Source organism: Ranitomeya imitator, chromosome 2 (assembly GCF_032444005.1).
Source record: "Ranitomeya imitator isolate aRanImi1 chromosome 2, aRanImi1.pri, whole genome shotgun sequence".
NCBI classification, from domain to species: Eukaryota; Metazoa; Chordata; class Amphibia; order Anura; family Dendrobatidae; genus Ranitomeya; species Ranitomeya imitator.
In genome coordinates, this window is record NC_091283.1 from 135,002,548 (window position 1) to 135,025,731 (window position 23,184).

The 23,184-nt window shown below is 43.2% G+C and overlaps 1 long non-coding RNA gene across 1 annotated transcript; it reads left to right on the forward strand.

Annotated features, from left to right (window-relative positions):
• Positions 1–4,486: 4,486 nt before the first annotated feature.
• Positions 4,487–22,045, forward strand: LOC138667242 (uncharacterized). The gene is made up of 3 exons (XR_011318668.1): positions 4,487–4,986; positions 9,464–9,617; positions 21,536–22,045. It is a non-coding gene; the product is annotated as an uncharacterized lncRNA (long non-coding RNA).
• The last annotated feature ends 1,139 nt before the right edge of the window (positions 22,046–23,184 follow it).

Consider the following 23,184-nt stretch of genomic DNA (forward strand, 5'->3'; position numbering starts at 1 on the left):
GACATCAATACTGGTATTTCATGTTATTTACCTGTTATTTACTGACCAGCATTTATGTACATATGACTATTTTAGTATGTATTCTTATCAGGATGTATAGGTCATAGATCTCTATTATTTTCTTGTCTACCGTTGTGATTGTCAGGGAATTTGTATCCCTGCCATTGTTACTTATAGGATGTAATATATTTTTGAGAATATTTTTCTCAAGATTTTTGTAATATTTATAATAAAGATTTCTAGATATATATATATATATTGATTATCTAAGGGGTACTTCCATCTGTTTGTTTGCAACGGAAATCCCACATCGCTGATTGGTCGTGACCGGCCGCGACCAATCAGCGACGAGCACAGTCCGGCCATGAATTCGCCCTTCCCTACTCCCCTCCAGTCAGTGCCCCCATAGCGGTTTAGCAGTCCGTTAAACGGACTGTTACACCGCGGTGTAACGCAGTCTGTTAACGCTGCTATTAACCCTGTGTGACCAACTTTTTACTATTGATGCTGCCTATGCAGCATCAATAGTAAAAAGATCTAATGTTAAAAATAATAAAGATTAAAAAAATCATTATATTCTCACTTTCCGGCGCCTTTCCCGCTCCTCGCGATGCTCCGGTCCCAAGAATGCATTGCGGCAATGACCGGAGATGACGTAGCGGTCTCGCGAGACCGCTACATCATCACGTGTTATTGCCGCAATGTATTCTTGGGACCGGAGCATCGCGAGGAGCATCGCTAAACGTCTTGGATGGATCCGGGGGCCGCCAGAAGGTGAGTATATAACTATTTTTTATTTAAAAAAAAAAAAAAGTTTAACAGGGATATGGTGCCCACATTGCTATATACTAGGTGGCCTGTGCTATATACTAGGTGAAGTGCTTCCCCAGGGTTCCCAGTAGTGTAGGTGGTGATGATGTGAGGCGCGGTTAATAACGAGGACACAGGGTTGCAGTCTCTTTACCTTTTTACTGAAGACTTCGGGATCCGCAATCCAGAGCACTGCTAACAGTGCTGGCTGAGACCGGCCGGTCCGAAGGCACATCCAGAGTTCCCTTTGCAGGTGGAAATCAGTGCCTACCTACTAGCGCCTGTGTGTTGTAGTCCTTCCCTGCTGAGCACCACGGGATAGTCCTCACAACTGTCATATTCGTTCTTTTTTTTTCTCCGTCCCCCAGATAATATGGCTAGGACTCAACCGTATGACAGGTAGGCCTGGAGTTATTCTGGGACCCTAGAGACGCCCCTCTCCCACAGTTGCCTCCTATGTCTGCTTAGGTGATTTAAGGTAGACAGCCAACCTATAATCAACTGTCCTGCCGCTGTTTGAAGTAATGCTTGAAGTCTGTTACTTCCTCGGCTTTACGGCTACGCGCCTCAGTAGGATGTTCCCGATCTCAAGGCACGACTCCTACTGGTTCTATCGCCTGTTTGCTGTGATCTCGTTTCTCACTTCTCCACAATATACTTCGCTTCGTGTCCTTCCTTAGGATGCCGCCGCAAGGTAGTGCAGGTGCGGCTCCGTAACAATCTGTCCTTTCTGCTAGGCCCCTGCCAGGAACCCACCCCTGACAGGTCCTCTCTGGAGCTCTCCCAGGCTGCTTCTGTCTAACTTCCTATCCAACCCCCAGTTTTACCAGTGTGAGGAGTGGCCTAATACATAGAGCCTTTTGCTCCCCCTGGTGGCCGGAGTGTGAAGTGTAATGTGTGACTGTGATACCTGGTTAGGTGAACTCCTTTAGTGCAATCAGACATAACATCACTCCCCTTAGTGGCAGAGCGACATTACTGCAACGACCAGGACTCTGGGGTGCTGCATACACATCCTCCCATGTCCCAAAAAAACTGCAATAACAAGTGATCAAAATGTTGTCGTATGAAATTCCAGTAAGTAAAACTATAGGTCAGCATTCAAAAATATACACCCTCATACAGGTTCATCGATGAGTGGGGTGGGGGGCAGGAAAGTAAACATTTTACATTTTTACAAAGTACTGCAAATATTTATTTTATTTTTTTTTGGGAGGGGGGGTTACATTCCGAATTTTGATACTGCTGTAATCGTACCGATCTCTGATGCTGGGTCATTTTTACTGCACGTGTAACACCACAAAAACAGTGGCAGACTCGAGCTCTCAATCACTACAATATGTCAATGAAAAAATTGTAAACATTTGTCTCTTGAATGAGGAGAAGGAAACGTTAAAAATTAAAAGGGTTAACCATTTGAATCTTTACACGTTTGACTGATGAATCTTTGACTATGAATTGAAGAACACCTGCATATGGATGAGCCATCCTTTTTTTGTAGAGTAAATTTAAGTTAATTTGCCAGATGTTTTCAGCCACGCTGCATACCTATGAAGCCCCTCCAACCTTTCAAAAAGTGGGCAGAACATAATGAGACTGAACTAAAAATTACAAAAGTGAGTTGCTTAATCATTGCAACTATTTCAAGCTGTTTTATGCCATAACTTCATAGAAAACTGTTTGACGTATCAGGCCCTATATGTCTGTAATTTCTATGTTGATTTTTTTTTTCTCCTTTTAGGTGACACAGAACACTTTTCAGTTCTTTCCAGTTTAATTAAGCACAAGAGTCCTGGTCTTGGAAAGTCCAGTGCACAATGTATGGTAAAAGTACGTAACTATGTATTAAATAGAAACAAAAGTGCGCACAGGAATTCAACTCAAGAAAAGTGCAGGCCACACTTTAATTCAGTAGGCCGTATAAAACGCAGTCTCTTTGTACCTAAAAGTAGGATGGCACATCCACCGAGCAGCCTGCTTGCCAAAGGGGAGAAGAGTGTGCCGAGAGAACGGAAAAGTGAACAATGGATTCATAAAGAGGGCAACTTCCTTAATTATGAAAGTCCAACTCCGGTTCTTGAATTCAGAAGTTTTTTTGCAGCAGAGTGTGATAGAATTTGCAAGCAACTAAAGAGACACAACACAGAAAGGATAATGTTCAGTAATGTGTCTTCTATTGAAGCGGAGCCACCTCCAGATCTGTCTGCCACTATTAACTCCACAATAACTTTGCAGCTCGGCAGCACTTGCAGTGAGAACTCGGTGGGTGTTGGCCAACTTGACTTGGAAAAGATGAATATAAACTATTCTAAAACTAATGTCATTTTACAGACTGTACCAGACAAAATGGTACAGGACACTTATCGGGGCTCCGTAAAAACACATGAAGTGGAAAATGCCACACAGGAGATCAATAATGGGGCATCTGCTGATGGTGCCAAGCAGGAAATCCAAACCACGCACAATCGATGTCCCATTGCTGATGTCACGCAGGAGATAAGTACAATGCATGTGATGGTGAACAAAGCTAAAGCCACCCAGGATATAATAAAAATGCAAAGGGAGATGTCATTGTCACCTGCTGATGCTTCACGTGCAAATGTAAGCATGTCTAATGGGGTACCTGGCATCATACATGACAATGTGGAAGATCCTAATACATTGCCGGTAGTGAATGCAACCCAAGATATAGTTACGTGTGATGTATCTATAGCGCATGTTACACAAGTCATAACAGTAGGTGATTGGTCAGAAAGGAATGCCGTTCAGGATAGCGTAACATATAGCAAAGCTCCTGTACCTGAAGACCCCACTGGTGCAGGAAGTAACTATTCTATAGCAAATTACACAAAGAATATCAGAGAAATATCTAATGCCTCTCCTGCAGTAGAAGCTACGCAGACTATTGGGACTGTATGCTGTAAAAACTCTGCTGCTGATGCCACCCTGCGGGTAAAGGGCACGATTAATGAAGAGTGTGCAACCACTGAAACACTAGAAATGGGAGGAAAGCTATCAGAAGTAGATGTGATGGTGGACACTGGGACAATGTGGGGCACAGGGATTGGCTCCAATAATAAGACTACAAATATTTTCCATGCACGTTCGCAAAACCCTGCACAAAGGAATTTGGTGGCTGCTGATGTCCCCTTGCAAAACGTGACTCATATTAAACCAGATGCAAATGTCATCAACTGCTTCAAGAACAGCGCCATTTATAAGACCTTTACACATTGCAAAATGGCTGAACCTAATGTTACCTATGATGTATCTGTGAATCCGGGAACCACAAGAAATGGTGTCCAAGACTGGACACACTTGATTAGTCATAAAGATGCATCAAATATCTCTCCAGACATTGGTGTGATTGATGAAAAGCCTAAAATGAATGCAACACATACCATAATGTCCATTTGCAATGAGATTACTGGCATTGACAGTGGTGATCTTACCAAAGTGATTGCGACAAACTGTACGGTGTTTGATCTGTCTAAAAATGTGGATTGTCAAATCGATCAACCTGACAAACAAAGTAGACCTATGTGGCCAATAACTGCCTTGGCTCAGTCATCCCCGAGGAGAAGTCTGTGCAATTTGACAGACTTAACTTATAATCTGGACCTGACTAATATTGCCCATGATAAAAATGTCTTCTACAACAGACCTATCCCACTCACTACATCTACACCTCTACCAAGTCTTGGAAATCAAATTTTTATTAAAAAGTCATGTGGCCTACCTGTGAACTCAAAACCCAAGATGATTAGTAATCAGCCAGATAAGATCAATAATATAACTTTGGAACAAATTATAGTCACACCTCAAATTTCCAGACGGTCATTAGCAGTAGAGGCCAGAATTAGAGGAAGAACATCTCAGGATGTACAGTACCCAAAAATTCTCAAAAGGGCTACACAAAAAGTAATGGCATCTAGAATGCCACAGCCCACTCCTCTCAGTACCTTAGCACTATCTGTTTTCAAAACTCCAAAGATCACTTCAGTAGGAGCATTACAAAAAGATCTAGGGGCTCTTGGTAGAACCCACATGAGGCCTCCACTGGCCCCTACTAACTTGCCTAGAAAAACTATACTGCATGACCAGTCAAGTAAAGGTGGAGCATCAAGTAGCGTACGGCAGCAACAGACACCAGTGACCTCCAAAGATTTTTTTAAGGTTAGTACCCTAGATTTTTTTTCTCTTTTAACTATGTCCCAACATCTGAAATTCCTAGTTTCATGGTCTCTTTACAGTAGTGGCTGTATAAAATATTGTATATAGAAGTCACATTACAAGATACATAGGAACCAGAGTTGTCGTTTTTATATTTTTGGTTAGTTTCTACTAGTGATTATTAAATTCACTTACTGTGTATTATCCAACCACACATCTGTTGGAAGTTTATTCCAATGATCCACAAATATCAGTAAAATTGTATAAAGCGAGTGAGGATTTTTTTTACCCTTTCTTTTAATTATTTTTGTTAGCTCTTTTAAGAAAAAATTGAAATTTACTTTTTTATTGATTTATTTTTTTTGTTTGTTTTTTGCATACTCAATACCACAGAATTGTAAAATTAATAATATCCTATGAAGCCTAGTCAGTTATCATGGGAGTGCAAAAATTGGGTAATTATGATTGATAGCGGCATCTAAAATGGTGAAACTTCAGTAACTGGCGCTAGCAAATACTGTCTAAAACAAAATGCAGCTGACATCCATTGTAAACTCTATACACCCCCCAACCCGATGGAGGACGCATATGCATATCCAGGGGTGGATTAAGGGTAGCCAGCGCCCCGAGCTGTTCAGACTTTGTGGGCCCCCCCGGTCATGTGACGGGGTCATGCGACGGGGTCATAATATACCTGAACCAGATTATTCCAGAAAAATAGTTGCTGAATTTAACTCCACTTCTCACCTATCACACATTAACAGTTCCCATCACCAGATCCCATCACCAGATCACACATCTAACCGGCAGCTTTTGTTTTGGCCAAAAGATTTTTCAAGCCGCCACCATAACACGGTAGAGACTTTTGGCCGGGCCCTACTCTATTGTAACCTGTTATATATTTGTTAAAATATGCAATACAATTTGGGTATATTTTTATTTATTTTTCAATTTTTAAAATGACCAATAATATCATATACAAAGAACAAATACCACCGCATCATGACCAGACCACATATTACCACCACAAAGTGACCAAATAGCACATACAAGGGACAAATATCGCAACACCATGACCAGACCACATATTACCACCACATAGTGACTGAATACTACAATACTGATCAGTAATTAAAAAAACGCACAATACTATCACCATAAGTGCCATTATACACAGGAGATCTGTACTTAGTATGCAGTGTCTGTGTAGAGTTAATACAGTGATCGCCAGTGACATTATACACCGGCGCTCTGTATATAATGTATAGGTAATACAGTAATCACTGGTAACATACACAGGACCTCTGTATATAGTATTCAGTGCATAGTGTAAGTGTATAGGTAACACACTGACTCACCAGTGACGTCTCTAGATGAAGTCCTTCATCTTTCATCCAGCACATACCGCTATCACTTCATCCAGCCAGGACTCGTCTCTGCAGGAAATAAGTTATCTCGAGCTCCGCTTGCAGAACACATTACTTTTTTCCAACTTCTACGTAATGTAGAAGAAAAAAAGGCGACACCGTGTCACTCTGCACAGTAACAGGACCGCCCCCCCCATTTAAAACCGTATACTCAAAAAATAAAATAAATACATCACTGCAGTAATAATATCCCTTAATTAGCCCCTATGGTAATAATAATATCCCCCATCCTGGCCTCGTGTATCTCATTTCTGGCTCCAGCCATATGTTCTCGCATCCTGCCCTCATGAGTATCCATCCTGCCCGATATGATCTCCCCATCCTGCCCCATCGGTCTCCATCGTATCCATCCTGCCCCATGATCCTGCATGATCTGTCTCCAAGCCTGCCCCATGTCTTTCATTCTGCCCCGTGTCTCCAATCATGCCCCGTATCTACATTCTGCCCATGTCTCTAGTCCTGCCCACAATGTGTCCAGCATCTCTGCCCACAATGTGTCCAGCATCTCTGCCCGCAATGTGTCCAGCATCTCTGCCCGCAATGTGTCCAGCATCTCTGCCCGCAATGTGTCCAGCATCTCTGCCCGCAATGTGTCCAGCATCTCTGCCCGCAATGTGTCCAGCATCTCTGCCCGCAATGTGTCCAGCATCTCTGCCCGCAATGTGTCCAGCATCTCTGCCCGCAATGTGTCCAGCATCTCTGCCCGCAATGTGTCCAGCATCTCTGCCCGCAATGTGTCCAGCTGCAGCATCTCTGCCCCCCAATGTGTCCAGCTGCAGCATCTCTGCCCCCAATGTGTCCAGCGTCTCAGCCCCCAGTTTTCAGCATTCTGGCCCGGGTCCCCCAGATTGCCGCTCTCAATAACAAAATTAAAAAAAAGTTCTTCTCACCTGACCGTGCTCCTTCGGCGAAGCTCCCTCCTCGCAGCTGAAGCGCGCACTCGCCAGCGACTGACAATGACATCAGACGCCGGTGACGTGCGTGCTGCGACTCACATCAGCTGCCAGCCTCCGATTGGCTGGCGGCTGTTAACTATTGACGTGCGGGCCCGCACGTCAATAGCGTTAAACTGCTGCAGCACCGGTAGGGGCCCAGTGAGCAGATGGGACGGGGCCCGATACGGGCCCCCTCTGCCCAGCGGGCCAATACACCAGTCAGGGCAGTAATGCCCTGATGGCGGTGGTCAATCTGAGCGGTAGCCCAGGGCCCCCCAACACCACTGGGGCCTGGGCTACCGCCCAGATTGACCTCTGCCCCTGTGTATATCCTTTGTTGTGAGAGGTTATACATTCACTTGTTTTAATAACTTAAATATTTTTTTTTCTAAAAAAAAACATTTTTGTAATAGGGATACATTAGATGGCTGTTACAGGTTCTATGTATCAGAGTACAAAGCTGGTTGTAGACTGAGTTAAGTGAATCAATGAGTTATCTTGTCTATCCCAGTATTTCCCAAACCCCATCCTCATGCCCCCCCCCCCCCCCTCCCCAACACCATGTTTTTAGGATTTTCTTTGTACTGCACAGGTGTGAGAACCTGTGGCAATGTCTGATGCCTTTATAATTCGTATTATCACCTATGCAATACTAAGGAAATCCTGAAAACATGACATGTGGACCTTGAGGACTGCAGTTTGGGAAACACCAGTTTATTAGGTAAGTCTACATCCTTTTCTCTCTACTCTCCTTAACAACTTTTCTAGGCTGGGATCACGCTAGTGTATAAAAAAAAAATCGGTCCAATGTTGATACATTGATTAAAGCAATCTTATATATAGATATGGAGTAGATGGATAGCTAGAGTGAGAGATGGCCATCAGATATTTAATAACCAGTAGAGGCTAAGCAGACAGCTGTGAGCTGATATTAATAGACTGGGAAGCTCCATGGTTATTGGTTTTGTCTGCTTTCCCTTAGCTGGTTATTAAAAATGAGCCTTTTTTTATTTAAATACTTCTTTAATACCTTAATACAAGTACAGAAAATTTTACATGCACAGCATTAATGATATATTTCACTGACATAAGTCTATCTATACTGTATATCCTGACAGTTTGGGCTGTTAATTTACTCTACTTGACTGGTGACATTTCTTTTGAAATGTGTTGGTTAAAATCAGACTGCACATGCACGGTCCTTGTGCTGTGCAATTTGATGTTTTTTGTTTTGTTTGTTTTTTTCTCTCACCCATTAACTTGAATTGGCGACTGCCATCCACCTCTCACAGACAATGGCAGCTTGCTGCCATTTTTATTTTTCGTTTTTTTTTTCCCCCCACCTCCGTCTGATCCAAGCTCATCTGCAAGTTTCTCAGCACTGACTGATTTACTAACCTAGGTCAGCGTGTAATGCAATATTTCCTCGCATTGCACTTGTCCAATTTATACGCCGGTGTGAGAGCCCTAAGCTAATTTGAGTCTAATCACAATTTCGACGCTGATTTGGTGAAATATCTTCTTAAAAGTTTGCCGATAGTACCAATGAGCTATTTAAAGGGGGTCACAGGAACATTTTTTTTCCATATATAGCTGGGCTTGCAGATCATGAAAATAACATGCAGTCATACTCGCTCCTCAGGTCAAGCTATTCCTCTCCTTAGCTGGTCCATTCTTTGTTGACTGGCTGCAGCGGTCACATGCTCTGTAGTCATATCACCACTGCAGGCTGGCAATTAAAGGGAACCTGTCACCTGAATTTGGCGGGACCGGTTTTTGGTCATATGGGCGGAGTTTTCAGGTGTTTGATTCACCCTTTCCTTACCCGCTGGCTGCATGCTGGCCGCAATATTGGATTGAAGTTCATTCTCTGTCCTCCGTAGTACATGCCTGCACAAGGCAAGATTATTCATTTTTATTTTGTTTTGTGTGTATATATGTATATGTATATATATTACTCTTATATTCTTACGCTATGGTTTTATCTATTATATGCTAAGCATTCTGTGTTTAACAATTAACAAACTTATATGGAAATTTTCTACAGTGGCATATCTTGAGAAATAATGGGTACATGTAAACATCTCCAAACATGACTTATCATATTTTCCCAAATAGAAAAGGATTGATGTGCCCCCATTTCCTGCATCTTCCTTGGTTAAACCACCTTCTGGACTTTCTACCCAAATATATGCTGGGAAAGTCCAGAGTGGTCCTGGTCCTCTGAGTGCTGCTCGTTCCTGTAAAGTTCCTTCATTGAAACCATCTTCTGGTAAGAACCTTATAAGATTCCATTACTGACTGCCTGTACGTATTTCTTTCATAGTTAAATGTTTATATAATTTGCCTTTCATTGATTATCAGGGTCTGACCCAGCATGGAGTGTCCAAAAAGAGCATACTTTCTTCCATCCAAGTAATATAGTAGGTTTGCTAATCCCTTCCAAAATACAGCTCTTCCTGTATGAGCGGTCAAGTGGTGCCGCTTATTACAGTGATGAATATGCGGCTCCACCCCTATGGGAGGTGGAGCCGCATATTCATCACTGTAATGTGCGGCACCACGTGACCGCTCATACAGGAAGAGCTGCGACACTGAGAGGAGTCATCGGGGGAGCTGGGTAAGTATTTTAATGCCAGCGATCGGGTGCACAGGGGGAGGGACGGGGGAGATAACCAGAAACTTTATTTTAACAACAACAAAAAAAATTTCATTCCTTCTCTCCAGCGAACGCTGCTGGAGAGAAGAAATGAATGGGGCTTCAGCACCACAAGCTGGGGGGACAGCGCTTACTGTAGCGCTGTCTCCTGCACAGCACACTGACTGCACACGGACAGCATCCGTGTGCGGTACGTGTTTTACACGGACCCATTGACTTTAATGGGTCCGTGTGATCCGTGCACTCCCACGAACACTGACATGAAAACACGCTGACATGTGCAGAGACACATTGATTTTAATGTCTCTACGTGAGTCAGTGTCTCCAGTAGGTGAGGAAACTGTCACCTCATGTACCTGAGCCACTGACTTGTGAAACCGGCCTAAGAAGAGTTTGCTGAGGCAGTGTGTAGAGAAGCACAAGTATCAGTGGTTGCTATGGACAATAGCTGTTTTGTTTTGGCCCAGCTGGGGCGAGGTCAGCTGTGTAAAAGTAACCAGAGCATGTTCTGTTTAGTTAGTGCCTGGACAAGACTATGGTTTTATGTTTGTTTATTTTTGTTTTGTTTTTATGCTGTGCAACATGTGAAAAGCAATAAAAACTGCACGTTTGGACCAAAACTGCATTGCAAGTGTGAACGCAATCTAATTCCTAGAAAATGAATACCTTCAGATATCAAACATGTAAAGTTTTTTTTTCTGTTATTTAAATGTGTTGAAACATTTGGAAATATGTTAAAAAAACACAAAAGTTGCTTTTGTCATTTAACAAGACATGTAACTTTTTACATTTTTGAGAAATTGGCTGTGTGATTGCTTTATTTTATACATCAAAAGTACAGAGGTCTTCAGCAGACTCTTGGCCGTCATGAAAATTCACGGGCACCCAACGATCACGCAACAAACCCCCCCCCCCCCTTTTTTTTTTCACCGGCGTGTGTTAAATGCTGCTCTCGGAGATCGACAGAGGCTGTTAACATGTTAACAGCCATGGTCAGAGCTCCTCTCCACCAGAGCAGATGATGGCTCAATAAAACAATCATCATCCGCCGGGAAATATGCGGGCCCTGAGTGGAAACCCGCATCAAAGGCAGGGACACCACATATGACCTACCAGTACATTATATGTAGTGAGGGGGTTAAATAAAGCATTACTACGGAGTGCTTCTTGCAGTTCCCATTATCAAGCACTGTACACTATTCAATTTAAGGCTGTGGATAATGGCTTGAATTTACCCAAAGTCACAATAACAGTACAAATCCTACGTGGATATGTCATCAGGACCTCTCAGTAGTGTGGTCAATATCCATCGGCCTGCAACTTCAAGAAATATCTCTGCATAGATATAAAGTGTTCAAATATATTTAATAAAGTTTTGTCGCTGGAGTTTACAATACTATATAAATATACGGTATATCTTGAACCTGATAAGACTGGAATATTTAGTTTAAAGAAGCGCTCCTTCCATCAAAATGCTTATACTCACAATATAATGACTGCAATATAATTAATGGCACTGTGTACTTACATTTGCTCTTTTTGCCTTTCTACCCAGATAATTCTTCTCTTTTCCATTAGATCAATGACCTCATGTGATTAAAAACTGTCTAACTGAATCCTTCTAAGGCTGGGTTCACACTGCATTGTGTGAACCCATTTAACGGACTACGTTACACCGTGGCATAACGCGGTGTAATGTAGTCCGTTAACGCCTCCATTACAAGCAATGGCGAGCGCATCGCTAGCGCACGCCCACAATGGGCGTGCACTAGCGATGTGCCATCATTGAGTGACGGACCCGAGACGCCGCCTGCAGCGTTTCCGGGTCCGTCACTGCTAGCGCGCCGCTAGCGCAGATGGAGCTAGCAGAAGCTCCATCTGCGCTAGCGCTGTGCAAGCGACGGCACTTGCGTTAGTGCAGTCCGTTTTAGCCTAAGCTCTATGTAGAAAGGTCAATTTTCTTTGCACAACTCATGAGTCCCAACAAAAGTCCCTGTCCGGCAGGAGTGAAGAAGGGGGGATGATAAATGCAGGGATAAGAGACTTCCTGTTTTTACTTCAAGCAGAAAAAAGAGAATTGTCTGGGTAGAAAGGAAAAATGAGCACATGTAAGTGCACAGTGCTTTAAAATATAATGATTGTAATATAATAGAATATATTACCAAGAGGATAAAAACTTTGATGGAAGAGCTTCTTTAACCCCTTAAGCCCCGAGGGTGGTTTGCACGTTAATGACCGGGCCAATATTTACAATTCTGACCACTGTCCCTTTATGAGGTTATAACTCTGGAACGCTTCAACGGATCTTGGCGATTCTGACATTGTTTTCTCGTGACATATTGTACTTCATTTTAGTAGTAACATTTATTCGATATAACTTGCGTTTATTTGTGAAAAAAACGGAAATTTGGCGAAAATTTTGAAAGTTTCGCAATTTTCCAACTTTAAATTTTTATGCCCTTAAATCACAGAGATATGTCACGCAAAATACTTAATAAGTAACATTTCCCACATGTATCCTTTACATCAGCACAATTTTGGAACCAAAATTTTTTTTTGTTAGGGAGTTATAAGGGTTCAAAGTTGACCAGCAATTTCTCATTTTTACAACACCATTTTTTTTTAGGGACCACATCTCATTTGATGTCATTTTGAGGGGTCTATATGATAGAAAATACCCAAGTGTGACACCATTCTAAAAACTGCACCCCTCAAGGTGCTCAAAACCACATTCAAGAAGTTTATTAACCCTTCAGGGGTTTCACAGGAATTTTTGGAATGTTTAAATAAAAATGAATATTTAACTTTTTTTCACACAAAATTTATTTCAGCTCCAATTTGTTTTATTTTACCAAGGGTAACAGGATAAAATGGATGCCAAACATTGTTGTACAATCTGTACTGAGTACGCTGATACCCCATATGTGGGGGTAAACCACTGTTTGGGCGCATGGCAGAGCTCGGAAGGGAAGGAGCGCCATTTGACTTTTAAATGCAAAATTGACAGGAATTGAGATGGGACACCATGTTGCGTTTGGAGAGCCACTGATGTGCCTAAACATTGAAACCCCCCACAAGTGACACAATTTTGGAAAGTAGACACCCTAAGGAACTTATCTAGATGTGTGGTGACCACTTTGACCCACCAATTGCTTCACAGAAGTTTATAATGCAGAGCCGTAAAAATAAAAAATCATATTTTTTCACAAAAATGATCTTTTCGCCCCCAATTTTTTATTTTCCCAAGAGTAAGAGAAGAAATTGAACCTCAAAAATTGTTGGCCAATTTGTCCTGAGTACGCTGATACCCCGTATATGGGTGTAAACCATTGTTTGGGCGTATGGCAGAGCTCGGAAGGGAAGGAGCGCCATTTTACTTTTCAATGCAAAATTGACTGGAATTGAGATGGGATGCCATGTTGCGTTTGGAGAGCCCCTGATGTGCCTAAACATTGAAATCCCCACAAGTGACACCATTTTGGAAAGTAGACCCCTTAAGGAACTTATCTAGAGGTGTGGTGAGCACTTTGACCCAACAAGTGCTTCACAGAAGTTTATAATGCAGAGCCGTAAAAATAAAAAATCATATTTTTTCACAAAAATAATCTTTTCGCCACCAATTTTTTATTTTCCCAAGGGTAAGAGAAGAAATTAGACCACAAAAGTTGTTGTGCAATTTGTCCTGAGTGCGACGATACCCCATATGTGGGGGTAAACCACTGTTTGGGCGCATGGCAGAGCTCGGAAGGAAAGGAGCGCCATTTGACTTTTCAATGCAAAATTGACTGGAATTGAGATGGGACGCCATGTTGCGTTTGGAGAGCCCCTGATGTGCCTAAACATTGGAACCCCTCACAAGTGACACCATTTTGAAAAGTAGACCCCTTAAGGAACTTATCTAGATGTGTGGTGAGCACTTTGACCCAACAAGTGCTTCACAGAAGTTTATAATGCAGAGCCGTAAAAATAAAAAATCATATTTTTTCACAAAAATAATCTTTTCGCCACCAATTTTTTATTTTCCCAAGGGTAAGAGAAGAAATTAGACCACAAAAGTTGTTGTGCAATTTGTCCTGAGTGCGACGATACCCCATATGTGGGGGTAAACCACTTTTTGGGTGCATAGCAGAGCTCGGAAGGGAAGGAGCGCCATTTGACTTTTCAATGCAAAATTGACTGGAATTAAGATGGGACGCCATGTTGGTTTGGAGAGCCCCTGATGTGCCTAAACATTAAAAACCCCCACAAGTGACACCATTTTGGAAACTAGACCCTCTAAGGAACTTATCTAGATGTGTTTTGAGAGCTTTGAACCCCCAAGTGTTTCACTACAGTTTATAACGCAGAGCCGTTAAAATAAATTTATTTTTTTTTCGCAAAAATTTTTTAGCCCCCAGTTTTGTATTTTCACAAGGGTAACATAATAAATTGGACCCCAAAAGTTGTTGTCCAATTTGTCCTGAGTACGCTGATACCCCATATGTGGGGGGGAACCACTGTTTGGGCGCATGGCAGAGCTCGGAAGGGAAGGAGCGCCATTTGGAATGCAGACTTAGATGGATTGGTCTGCAGGAGTCACGTTGCATTTGCAGAGCCCCTGATGTACCCAAACAGTACAAACCCCCCACAAGTGACCCCATATTAGAAACTAGACCTCCCATGGAACTTATCTAGATGTGTTGTGAGAACTTTGAACCCCTAAGTGTTTCACTACAGTTTATAACGCAGACCCGTGAAAATAAAAATTCTTTTTTTTTTCACAAAAATGATTTTTTAGCCCCCAGCTTTGTATTTTTACAAGGGTAACAGAATAAATTGGACCCCAAAAGTTGTTGTTCAATTTGTCCTGAGTACGCTGATACCCCATATGTGGGGGGGAACCACTGTTTGGGCTCATGGCAGAGCTCGGAAGGGAAGGAGCGCCATTTGGAATGCAGACTTAGATGGATTGGTCTGCAGGCGTCACGTTGCATTTGCAGAGCCCCTGATGTACCCAAACAGTAGAAACCACCCACAAGTGACCCCATATTGGAAACTAGACCTCCCATGGAACTTATCTAGATGTGTTGTGAAAACTTTGAACCCCCAAGTGTTTCACTACAGTTTACAACGCAGAGCCGTGAAAATAAAAATCCTTTTTTTTCCCACAAAAATGATTTTTAGCCCCCCAAATTTTTATTTTCCCAAGGATAACAAGAGAACTTGGACCCAAAAAGTTGTTGTCCAATTTGTCTCGAGTACGCTGATACCCCATATGTTGGGGTAAACCCCTGTTTGGGCGCACGGGAGAGCTCGGAAGTGAAGGAGCACTGTTTTACTTTTTCAATGCAGAATTGGCTGGAATTGAGATCGGACGCCATGTCGCGTTTGGAGAGCCCCTGATGTGTCTAAACAGTGGAAACCCCCCAATTATAAATGAAACCCTAATCCAAACGCACCACTAACCCTAATCCCAACTGTAACCCTAACCACACACCTAACCCAGACACACCCCTAATTCTAATCCCAACCCTAATCCCAACCGTAAATGTAATCCAAACCCTAACCCTAGCCCCAACCCTAGCCCTAACCCTAACCCTAACCCTAACCCTAACCGGAAAATGGAAATAAATACATTTTTTTTAATTTTATTATTTTTCCCTAAGGCTAGGTTCACATTGCGTTAGGGAAATCCGTTTAGCACTAGCGGATTGCGCTAACACAATGTCTTTTTAGGTGTCGTGTTTAGTGGTCGCGTTAACGTCCCCGCTCTGGAAGATCGGGGATCGGACCTCGGGCGCGCCGCGGACGCTGCAAGCAGCGTCTGAGGCGCGCCACAAAAGAATGGCACCTTGCTAGCGCGAGCCGAAAATGGCACGCTCTAGCGATGCGCTACACCTGAAAATCACATTGCTGTCAATGGTTGTGCTAACGGACCCGTTGCACGGCGTTAATTGTGACATTTTCGCCGTGCAACGCTGTCCGTTAGCGTTAACCCATTAACGCAATGTGAACCTAGCCTAACTAAGGGGGTGATGAAGGGGGGTTTGATTTACTTTTATAGCGAGTTTTTTAGCGGATTTTTATGATTGGCAGCCGTCACACACTAAAAGACGCTTTTTATAGCAAAAAAGTTTTTGCGTCTCCACATTTTGAGACCTATAATTTTTCCATATTTTGGTCCAGAGTCATGTGAGGTCTTGTTTTTTGCGGGACGAGTTGACGTTTTTATCGGTTACATTTTCGGACACGTGACAGTTTTTGATCGCTTTTTATTCCGATTTTTTTTGTGAGGCAGAATGACCAAAAACCAGCTATTCATGAATTTCTTTTGGGGGAGGCGTTTATACCGTTCCGCGTTTGGTAAAATTGATGAAGCAGTTTTATTCTTCGGGTCAGTACGATTACAGCGACACCTCATTTATATCATTTTTTTTATGTTTTGGCGCTTTTATACGATAAAAGCTATTTTATAGAAAAAATAATTATTTTGGCATCGCTTTATTCAGAGGACTATAACTTTTTTATTTTTTTGGTTATGATGCTATATGGCGGCTCGTTTTTTGCGGGACAAGATGACGTTTTCAGAGGTAACATGGTTATTTATATCCGTCTTTTTGATCGCGTGTTATTCCACTCTTTGTTCAGCGTTATGATAATAAAGCGTTGTTTTTTTGCTCGTTTTTTTTTTTTTTCTTACGGTGTTCACTGAAGGGGTTAACTAGTGGGCCAGTTTTATAGGTCGGGTCGTTACGGACGCGGCGATACTAAATATGTGTACTTTTATTGTTTTTTTGTTTTTTTTTTATGTAAAGAAATGTATTTATGGGAATAATATTTTTTTTTTTCTGCTTTATTTAGGAATTTTTTTTTTATTTTTTTTTTTACAAGTGTGGAAATTTTTTTTTTTACTTTTTCACTTTGTCCCAGGGGGAGACATCACAGATCACCGATCTGACAGTGTGCACAGCACTCTATCAGATCGGTGATCTGACATACAGGCGGGCAGGATTAGAGCTGCAGCTGCAGCCTGATCCTGACCCGGAAGTGCTCCCTGCAGGACCCGGATGCAGCCCGGCGGCCATTTTGGATCCGGGGACTGCAGGGAGAAGACGCTCGGTACACGGTGAGCACATCACCGTGTACCGATCGTCTCAGGGAAGCCCGCAGGGAGCCCCCTCCCTGCGCGATGCTTCCCTGCACCGCCGGCACACCGCGATCATCTTTGATCGCGATGTGCCGGGGGTTAATGTGCCGGGAGCGGTCCGTGACCGCTCCTGGCACATAGTGCCGGATGTCAGCTGCGATAGGCAGCTGACACCCGGCCGCGATCGGCCGCTCTCCCCCCGTGAGCGCGGCCGATCGCATATGACGTACTATCCCGTCCATGGGAATTAAGTCCCAGGTCACCTGGACGGGATAGTACGTCATATGGGATTAAGGGGTTAAAAAATAATTATACAGACATTCCAACATGGATTTTCAAAGTAATTCATTATGCCTAAGAGGTCTATTTAAAACAACTGTCAAGTCATATCATGATGCATAGCTCCCAATCGTCCCGAATTTAGCGGGACTGTCTCACCACGTCATTGCTTTGTCCTGGCTTTTATAGTCACCTCTCCAAGGTCCTCATTGCTCTGTAGCTCCTCCTCAGGGGTGGGGCCACTTCTCACTTCTGCGGGTCCTAATTGGCACAAAGCGACCGGGGTCCTGTTGTGAATTCTGTGGCAGAGCTCCCTCCTGTGGTCACAAGTGGTACTTCGGCTGATTCTCTCTGTGAGCTTCTGTTGGTGGAGGGAAGTGGTACTGCAGCTTCTGAGTTTCCTCCCTCAGGTGATCTGGTGAGGTCGTTAGGTGCTTCTCTACTTAACTCCACCTAATGCTTTGATCCTGGCTTCTTGTCAATGTTCCAGTGTTGGACTTGCTTTTCCCTGGATCATTCCTGTGGCCTGCTGCTCTGCATAGCTAAGTTCTTCTTTGCTATTTGTTTGCTATTTTTTCTGTGCAGCTTGTCTAATTTGTTGCTGGAAGCTCTGGGACGCAAAGGGTGTACCTCCGTGCCGTTAGTTCGGTACGGAGGGTCTTTTTGCCCCCTTTGCGTGGTTTTCTTTAGGGTTTTGTGTAGACCGCAAAGTTACCTTTTCTATCCTCGCTCTGTTAAGAAAGTCGGGCCTCACTTTGCTGAATCTATTTCATCTCTACGTTTGTCTTTTCATCTTAACTCACAGTCATTATATGTGGGGGGCTGCCTTTTCCTTTGGGGTATTTCTCTGAGGCAAGGTAGGCTTATTTTCTATCTTCAGGCTAGTTAGTTTCTCAGGCTGTGCCGAGTTGCATAGGCAGAGTTAGGCGCAATCCACGGCTGCCTCTAGTGTTGTTTGGAGAGGATTAGGGATTGCGATCTGCAGAGTTCCCACGTCTCAGAGCTCGTTCTATGATTTTGGGTTATTGTCAGATCACTGTATGTGCTCTGACCGCTATGTCAATTGTGGTGCTGAATTGCCTTTCATAACAGGGTCCGTTCTTTGTTCACATTGCTCACGTGCTGAAGACTTTTATGTCACAATAAAGTTTGCAATTTTAGGACTGTGAGTGCCATCACTTTTCTTCCTATTTGGACATTTGTATGCTTTTTTTCTGGATTGAGCACCGGTTCCTTTGGGGCGATAAAGCACTAAACGTGTGTTTGTGTGTAAGATTCATTGGTCTAGTATCTGGAAGTCGCATTGGTGCGGATTGACTTTGTCTCTTCATTTTAGCTTTATCTATGAGCCACAGCTCTTAATGATGATCATAAAAGATCTTGATAATCTTGACATGTATTGCAGACAGTGAACCCAGAATCAGATAATGCATGCACATTGTATACTGCTGTATTCTTCTTTGTACTTGTATATTGAGGTGAAGAAAGTCCTATTTTTTTTTTGTTCCTATTCCTATATATATATTACACACTTGTCGCCTTTTAAAAGGATGGGGGCCCAGACACATTTTCTCCACAGGGGCCCCAAGCTGTCTGTGTCCGCCCCTGAGTTTTATAATTGCTTCTTATTTTTATTTGTTCAATAGGAACAAAAAAATATGACTTTCTTCACCTCAATATACAAGTACAAAGAAGAATACAGCAGTATACAATGTGCAGTATATACAAACCCACACACTAAGGGACTGTGCTATACATGAGTGAGTACACTTTATACTAAGGGACTGGGTTAGGCATAATAATCGACAAGAACGTCTTCCTCCACCTTCCCCTGTTCCTAAATCCATTATAAATCCCCCTTCCTCCCATCCCACACCCCTCCCTGTCCTCCTCCCCCTCGCATCCCATTATTACCCTCTCCCCCACCCCCATTATTGCTTTCTCCTCACCACCCCATTATTGCCTATTCCACCACCTCCATCATTGCCTCCTCCCCATCACCCCATCATTGTCCTTTCCACTGCCACTATCATTGCCTTCTCCCCCACCACGCCATTCCACCACCTCCATCATTTCCTCCTCCCCCACCACCCCCATTATTGCCCATTCACAACCTCCATCATTTCCTCCTACCTCACAAACCCTATCAATGCCCTGTCTGTCAACCCAATCATTGCCTTCTGCCCCATCATTGCCCTCAACCCAATCACTGCCTTCTGCCCCATCACCCCCATCATTGCCCTCTCCTCCACCTACACACACACACACAGCACCATTCACCTCTCTGCACGCACACACACAGCACCAGTCACCTCTCTGCACACACACCACCATTCACCTCTCAACACACACACACACACACACACACAGCACCAGTCGCCTCTCTGCATACACACACCTCACCACACGGTATCCCAAATGATCGCACCATCGCCGGCAGCTTCCTGTCTCGCACAGCTGCGGTGCTGAATGATGTCATTCAGCCGCTGCTGTGCGACTCATAACAGCTCCAGATCCAACCTGGCGGGCATGCTTTGACTTCTGCTCCCTCGGGTATATGGCACCAGCTTGTGCTCTGTCCCCTAGTTATACAGCAGACGTCTCGTCCTCGTTGCTTCATATCCGTACACCCCCCACCTCGGGGACAGACGCCGCTCCTCACCTGCACAGCTGGCCCCTGGGGGCCCCAGTTGTGGTTGCCATGGTGTCGGGAGCAGCCACGCAAACGGGCCTCTGAATTTCCTGGGATCTTGTGGCCCCACCCCCCACAATGTGCAGAGGATTGTGGGAGGATCGTTCAGTCAGCACTCGCACTGCAGCAAGAAAGGCAGGAATTGAGAGTGAAATGGATCAAGTCCCTGCAACTCTGCTCCCATTTTCTGTTGCAGGCAGCGGAGTGCAGGGATTGCTCCCTAGCCGCCGCACATGAGAGCAATCTGGCCAGGGGCCCCTCGGGGCTGGATAAACTGGCCCGATTGCCCTCATTATTAGCTGCCCTGCAGGGGCCCCCTGGAGCCTCTGGGCCCCGATGCAGCAGCACCGGTTGAACCGGCGGTATGTCCGCCCATGATAAAACTGTAATTTTATCTTTTTTTTGCTAGTCTCCCCAAATCTCGAACTCGCAACATAATCGCAGGCAGGAGCTAAAGATACTGAGCCACATGCTCTAGTGATGTAATGGGGAGAATTTTGTGTACTTGGTCTGTATTGCAGGCTCTGACTTCACAGGCAGATTACATAGAAATACTCTGCTATGTATAGATAGATCTCTGTCCCTGGAATCTAAAGGGGAGAATAAAATATATATATATATATATATATATATATATATATATATATATATATATATATATATATATATATATATATATATATATATATATATATATATATATTTTCTCCTTATAAAATTACTAAAAGATGATGAAAAACAAAAAAAAATTGCCATTTTAACGCTTTTTTTTTTAAATCACAAATCAGCAAATAACATGGACATATTTGATGTCTTTTTAATCGCAACCACCCGCCCAACACCGTGATCAGAATATTTACGGGGATTGGTAATGGGGATTGGTAAATGGTGCAAAAAATGGTGTGATTGATATTTTTTTCTCTATTAAACTTTTAAAAATTTAACGCTGAAGCTGTGTTCACATATAGCATAAATGTTGCATTTTTTTCTTTTTTTCTCTGCAAGTGTCCTCACCACATGAAAAAATAAATATTCTTTGATTACTGCGTGTTTACTGTGTCTTTTACGCATGCTCCCTCCCCTCCCCCCAAATTTGATGCATTTTTGGTACAGATATGAATCTGCATTTTTAATGCTTTTTTTTAATAATCTAGAAAAGCTTTGATTTGATATACTGGCTTTTTTCATACTTTTTTCAGAAGTCTATAAAGGGAAAATTGCACCTAATCTGCAGAGTTCAACAGCATGTTTGTATGAGGGCAGAGGCTACATAGAATCACATCCACTTTGCTTAGGCATTTAGGCCGTGTTAGCATGTAGCGTAAACGCTGCGTTTTTGTTTTTTTTCTGCTGTTTTTTTTTTTTTTTTGCACTGAAATTCTACTGTCTTTAAACACATTGAAGTAACTGTCATTTGCACATTTTCTTTTTTAGGTTTACCAGTAAGAAAACCACAAGAAGCTCATTCACAGCCTAATATGTTGTTAAAATGAACATTCACGTCACAAAGGATCGCCCTACATTGTAATAGTCAAGTTGCATGATGTGAATTTTGCCTCTTTTAGAAGTGCCATTTGGCTTTACCATCTTATGAATTAAGTAAAAGTCCATCTCCAGGTTGACCATTGTTACTTGTCAGAACATGCAGATGGTCTACAAAAATGGTATGTTTTTATTATACCTTCTTTGATTAGCATTCTATATTATAGTTGTATACAATTGTCCGAGCACTTAATGGGAAACTGTGGTTTAAGATTCTCAGTAAACATTAACCAGAATTATTATTTCTTAATGCTGGATTATGCAATACACATTACGTTAGAAAATTATTTATAGGTACATTAAGCTACAAAGTTTACTCCATAGAATTTAAACAGACCACTGACTGCTATATACTAAGAAATGAATTCACAACTTGTATATACAGTAGGGCCGGGCTGGCGTTAAGGGGATGAAATATGGGCAATTACCCAGGTTTTCAAAAATGTTTGGGGCCTCTGCAGCAGGAGCTACACTGATAATGGCATTGAAACAAGTAGAAAATACCCAAATTTGGTGTCTCTGCAAAGTCTGATCTGTCAAAATGCAAAGTAAATTAGGCCGGGTTCACATTGCGTTAACAGCAGCCCGGTCAACACATGTGTTAACGCAAGTGCCGATATGTCAGCGCGCTAGCGCAGATAGAGGTAGCAGATGCTCTATCTGCGCTAGCAGTGACGGACCAGGAAACGCTGCAGCCCGTGTCCCAGGGTCCATCACGCCCATTGTGGGCGTGCGCTAGCGATGCATCCGCCATAGGACTTAATGGCGGCGTTAACGGACTGCGTTACACAGCGTTATGCCACGGTGTAACGTAGTCCGTCTAACGGACGCCAAAGACGCAAGGTGAACCCAGCCTTAAGCTGTTCAACAGCTGCAACACATGCAAAGATTGCCTAACAAACAGACAATCCCTGCACGTGGTGAACAGCCATGAGACATGCAACCACAGCGACTTGAACGTAGTATTCGAGCACGCCGAAGATGCTCTATTAGCACTTGAGCATGCTTGGATACCACCTTATCCGAGCACGCTTGCTCATCACTTGTTAAACTCCTTGTAATGGCAATATAGCAGCAGCACGAGCACACCTTACAGGATTTTCTCCAGATGTTCATGCTATGATTGATCATTTTTTTAGTTTGTTGTAAACAGATCTGTAAAATATAATTGGGATTAGCATACCTCCTTAACCCCTTCCTGACCCTTGACGTACTCCCAGTACGTCCTGGGTAGGAATGCTTCATGACCATGGACGTTCTGAGTACGTCCAGGCGATTTTGTGCTCTCGGCTGACAGCTGACACCTGCCCGCACCGCTCCTGGCACTTCAACCCCTTAAATGCTGCGATCACAGCATTTAAAAGGCAGGCAGAGGGAGCACCCTGTGTCCTCTAATCAGCACCCCCACAGCGTCATCGAAACAGCAAGATCATTGCCATTGTGAACCCATTGTTGTCAGGTCAACATCCCGGTCACCAGGCTCTAGCAAACTTGTTAGATCCTGCTCTGTGAGCAGTTTGTGTGAGCACAGACTGTCATTT